A 4957-nucleotide genomic window follows, 5' to 3' on the forward strand; every position below is an offset into this window, starting at 1 on the left:
TCCAGAGCCACCTGGGCCATGCTGCTTTCCTAGGCTTGACCCTGGAAGGATGTGTGTCCCTTTTCCCTGAGTTCCCACACAGGTAACACAAGGACTTCTCAGGGACTTGCCAGAGTCACACCTTGTCTTCACTCTTCACTGGCTCTTTCTCTGTCCCTGTGTTGTAGAATCTGGAGTCACAAAACACCCCTCGGACACTCAAGACAGTGGAGTAGTTTATTATGCCAGTTTATATTGGTACACCAGTACCAGTTCTAAGGGGAATTGGTTTACAATAAGGACCCTGATGATTTTGGAGGACTTGGTTTTATGCCCTCTGCTACATGACTGGCCATGTTAGTAATTAGTTTTACAACATGCAGGTGCTGAAAAATTAACAATTACATGTAGGTACAGGCACTATAATCAATATAACTGAGACAACCTGACCTTTACTTCTAGTCTTTGTTTGCCATCTGTGAGGAGGGGGTTCCTGCTTTTTCTTTAATGATGGTTAACAGGGTTCATGCCCAGTTCACATCCTGCCTTAAGATGGCTGACAGTCTTCAAGATGGAATCCCTCTTGCCCTCCTCCCAGTAGTCCCAACATTCCCTCCTCCTGATGCTCATCTTATCTTTAATGATGGGCATCAGTCATGGGTAAGTATTGTACATGGGGACTGTGTACCTGTAGCAAGGCTGTCAGTCTAGAGGTTATACACAGAGTTATACATTGGAGAATTCAAGGCCTAAAAATAATACAACGATTACAAAAAGATTTTTCCACCGATCACCTTTGATCCAAGAAAATATCGATGACCAAAAAAGGAGTATTGTCATTAGACATAGCTTTTACCTCAAATATCACGCATGGGCTTGATCAATTTGGTTAGAGTTTGGATTACATCAAGAAAGAATCGACAGGTTGTGAGTTACTAAAGAAAGAAATGTTTCTCATTGTTGTTTCAAGAACGAGCAGAGGGGACTAAATTCCTCTCTGTGTAAGGGAGACACCCACCAAGGCAGTCCACCCCTCACCGACAAAGGCATGACCCCACAAACCCGACAGTTAAAGTTCGCATATGAGCGGGTCCAGGACAGGAACACATTATCCTGAGTTTGCAGTCCTGGCAGGGTCGTCATGCTGATCAGGAACAGCAGGAATCATCTGACACAGCTCCATCCTGGATCTGGTTGTTGATGGAAGACGAGTCGGGTCAGTGGTTCTTCCGGGTTAGGATGGGCAGTCCAGTGTCCCTTGTCCTCCACTGCTGTCTTGAGCTGAGTGTGGTGAATCCAGGGAGTGATACCTGGAACTTTAACTGCAATGGGAGTGGTTAGTACAATTGTGAATGGCCCTTTCCAGGTGGGGGCAACGTCTGCTGCTTCCAGTCCTTTACCCATACTAAATCTCCTGGTGAGTATGGGTGTACTGTAGTGCCTAGAGAAAATGGAATTCTCTCCTGAACATAGCGGGTGATGTCATGGATCACCTTCCCCAACTGTTTCAGTTGCCACAACACCTCCATCCTTCCTGTTTGTAAATTTCCCTTTACTTCCCAAATAAGGGAGGCCTCCCAAACATTATCTCACAGGGAGAATATCCATGCAACTGGGCGGGGGGAGTGGTCATTCTGATTCTCATTAACACTAATGGCATTATATCCATCCAGGGGACACCAGTTTCTTGCACCCATTTTGCCAAAGTCATCTTGATAGTCCAGTTCATTCTCTCAACCATTTTGAGCATTGTTATGTATGTAGTTTGTATGTATATATGTATATGTACAGACTTATACATTGTATGTAGTTGTACAGCCAGCAGTATAGGATATTGTTTTATCCTTATGGACTGAGCCCCCACCTTTAGCTCTATTATCACAGAAGGGTGGTTTTTCACAAGTCCTGGGGGGTTACTTTCAGCCCATACTTCAGGAAACAGCTTTGTTAGGGCTTTCAGTGTGTGCAACACACCCCCACCCCCTTCCCCGGATGACTGAGACAGCTTCCATTCATCTTCCCTTGGTAACATTGGTAACATCACAGATAGGAGGAAAGTCTCTGTTCCCACTTGCAATTTCAGCAGTGATTTCTATCATCTGGGGGCTGGTAAGAGCAGAGAACCCCTCCATCTTTTGGTGTTTCCTTCTAATATCTGGATATGACTGGGCCATGAAAGCAGCATGTAGGAGCCTTTGGTTTTCAGGGGTCTCTGGATCAAAGTGGGTGTATTGTCGAAAGGCCTCACACAGTATCTCATAAAACTCTGTGGGAGTCTTGTCTGCCTTTTGGATTACAGGGTTAGTTTTGGCCATGTTAGTAGGCTTGTGAGCCCCCCTCTTGAGGCCTTGAATAATGGCTGTCTTACACCGTTCCAAGGATTGCTTACCTTGGTCAGTACTGAATTCCCAGTCTGCTCTTGTGTCCGGAGTGGCTTCTCGGGCCCAACTTTCAGGGTCCAGTTGGCCCTCTGGTGCATTTTCTCAGAGCCACTTATGTGCCTCTGTGAGGATCTGGTGTCTTTCCTCCGTACTGAAGAGGGTGAGGAGAAGCTGGGCTATGTCATTCCACATCAGTTGGTGGGTCCTGAAAATAGTCTCCATTAGGTGAGTCATACCCTGTGCCTTCTCAGAATAGGGAGGGGGTGTGCCTTTGCCAGTTCAAGTGATCCATGGTAGAGAATGGCTGATAGTAAAGAGCAGTGGGGCCAGGATGGATGTGCCTGTCTGGCCCCCCTGCGGTACTCCTTGGACCTCCGTAAGAGGCATTTGCAAAACTTCTCTCTTGAGGTTCCTTTGTAGACCTCAGCTATCTCTAAACACTTGACTGTCCCTTTTCTCCCTCTTCTAAACTGGGGAGGGGTGGGTATAATGTTGGTGCAGTAGCTCCCATTGCACTTGGTGGTGCAGTAGGAGGTAGAGAAACCTGCGGCACTGAGGGAGGCAGAGGAGGAAAGCCTTTCTCTTCTCTTGATCTTACCTCTTGTTCAGGGGGTCCCTTTCGTGTTCCCCAGTATGGAGGGTGAGGTGGGAGTTCCTCCTCCTCTGGATCATAATATAATTCCTTTAATTTTTCTCACTTGGATTTTGCCTGCGCCAGAAAAATCTTGCTTTCTCTTTTTCCAAGATAACATACCTGTGCCCAAGGGGGTGTATTCTGTACAATTAGTAGCCATGAGTACGGGAACTGGTCTGGGTGGCCTAGCTGCCTGGTTACCACAGAGTACACAGCTTGAACTTTGTCCAATTCTAGGGTTCCCTCTGAGGGCCATCCGACCCTAAAGGATGGCCAGTCTATCTCACAAAAGGTTCTAAGCTTGTCTGGGGTTAACTTTATACCATAGTCTCCTCTAAAGCCCTTTTTGAAGTTTCTAATCATGTATTCAAGAACGGTTGGCTTGGATTCTCCACTACCCATCCTGCTTTTCACGTTTTTTCAATCACTTACAGAGAGTCCAACTTCTATTTCATCGCTCCTTTGCAGGGTCGTGTACCCCAGCCACTGCTGATGTCTCCACTCAAAGCACAACTGCCACTTTATCTCGGCTATGACCAGGGTGGAAAAGCTTTACTTACCAAGTGTTTCAGTGGTAATACCCCTCATGTTTTTCTCTCAGAAGCCAGCCAAATCCAAGCAATTAAGCCTTCCACGTACTCCTCCTTGCATAAGTCTGATCCTAGAGAGATCCAAGTCTGTCTTATCACGGGTCAGCACAGACAAACATGCATCCAGAGCCACAGTTCCCAGTCTGGTCCTAAACAACGTTTGGGAGTTCCCTGAATCCCTAAGGAGAACTGAAGGGTGTTGCGGCAAAGGGGACAGTCCCTTGGAAGCCAGAAAATACATGGACAAACAACCAGCACAGATTCAGTTAACAGTCTTTCTTACTTCAGTAAACAATTCCCCACTGAGCCTACGAGGACACAGCTGCTGCAGACTCATCCAGCCCCAAGGGGTTGATCAGGCCCCTTCTTCCATTATTACAGTGGGACATACCTGTGTGCGCTTCCCTTCTCTTGTCTACAGTTCTGTGAAATCCACCTAGAAAGAAGATTCGATTAAACAAGAGCTGATTCAGGGGAGGAGGCTCCTTCCCCTTCCAGATGCTCTCATCCCAGCGAGCCACAGGAGGAGGCTTAGTGTGCCTGTCTCTCTGAGGGTTTCCCAGCCAACGCACCAGAAATGTTGTAGAATCTGGAGTCACAAAACACACCTCGGAGGACACTCAAGACAGTGGAGTACTGTTTATTATGCCAGAGGGTCCAAAGGGAATTGGTTCACAACAAAGACCCTGATGATTTCGGAGGACTTGGTTTTATACCCTCTGCTACATGACTCTTTACACATTAGTAGTTAGGTTTACAACATGCAGGCGCTGAAGAATTAATAATTATAACATGCAGGTGCAGACACTATCGTTAATTTAACTGAGACAATCTGACCTTTACTTCCAATCTTTGTTTGCCATCTGTGAGGAGGGCGTTTCCTGGTTTTTCTTTAACAATAGTTAACAGGGTTCAGGCCCAGTTCACATCCTGCCTTAAGATGGCTGACAGTCTTCAAGATGGAAGCCCTCTTGCCCTCCTCCCAGTGGCCCCAACACCTGCCGTACCCATTCATTTGGTCTCAGCTATGGGACGGTGGTACCAATTGTTCATGTTCAGTTCAGTTCAGTTCAGTCGTTCAGTCATGTCCGACTCTTTGTGACCCCATGAACCACAGCACGCCAGGCCTCCCTGTCCATCACCAACTCCCAGAGTCCACCCAAACCCATGTCCACTGAGTTGGTGATGCCATCCAACCATCTCATCCTTTGTCATCCCCTTCTCCTCCTGCCCTCAATCTTTCCCAGCATCAGGGTCTTTTCAAATGAGTCAGCTCTTCGCATCAAGTGGCCAAAGTATTGGAATTTCAGCTTCAGCATCAGTCCTTCCAATGAACACCCAGAACTGATCTCCTTTAGGATGGACTGGTTGGA

General features: G+C 47.0%; 1 long non-coding RNA gene across 1 annotated transcript; it reads right to left on the reverse strand.

Annotated features, from left to right (window-relative positions):
• Positions 1-214: 214 nt before the first annotated feature.
• On the reverse strand, positions 215-4292 carry LOC104994353. The gene is made up of 5 exons (XR_825936.1): positions 4157-4292; positions 3976-4020; positions 3555-3655; positions 2369-2565; positions 215-1301 (listed from the first exon to the last, which is right to left on the reverse strand). It is a non-coding gene; the product is annotated as an uncharacterized LOC104994353 (long non-coding RNA).
• Between the last annotated feature and the right edge of the window lie 665 nt (positions 4293-4957).

Source organism: Bison bison, unplaced genomic scaffold (assembly GCF_000754665.1).
Source record: "Bison bison bison isolate TAMUID 2011002044 unplaced genomic scaffold, Bison_UMD1.0 scf7180017864256, whole genome shotgun sequence".
NCBI classification, from domain to species: Eukaryota; Metazoa; Chordata; class Mammalia; order Artiodactyla; family Bovidae; genus Bison; species Bison bison.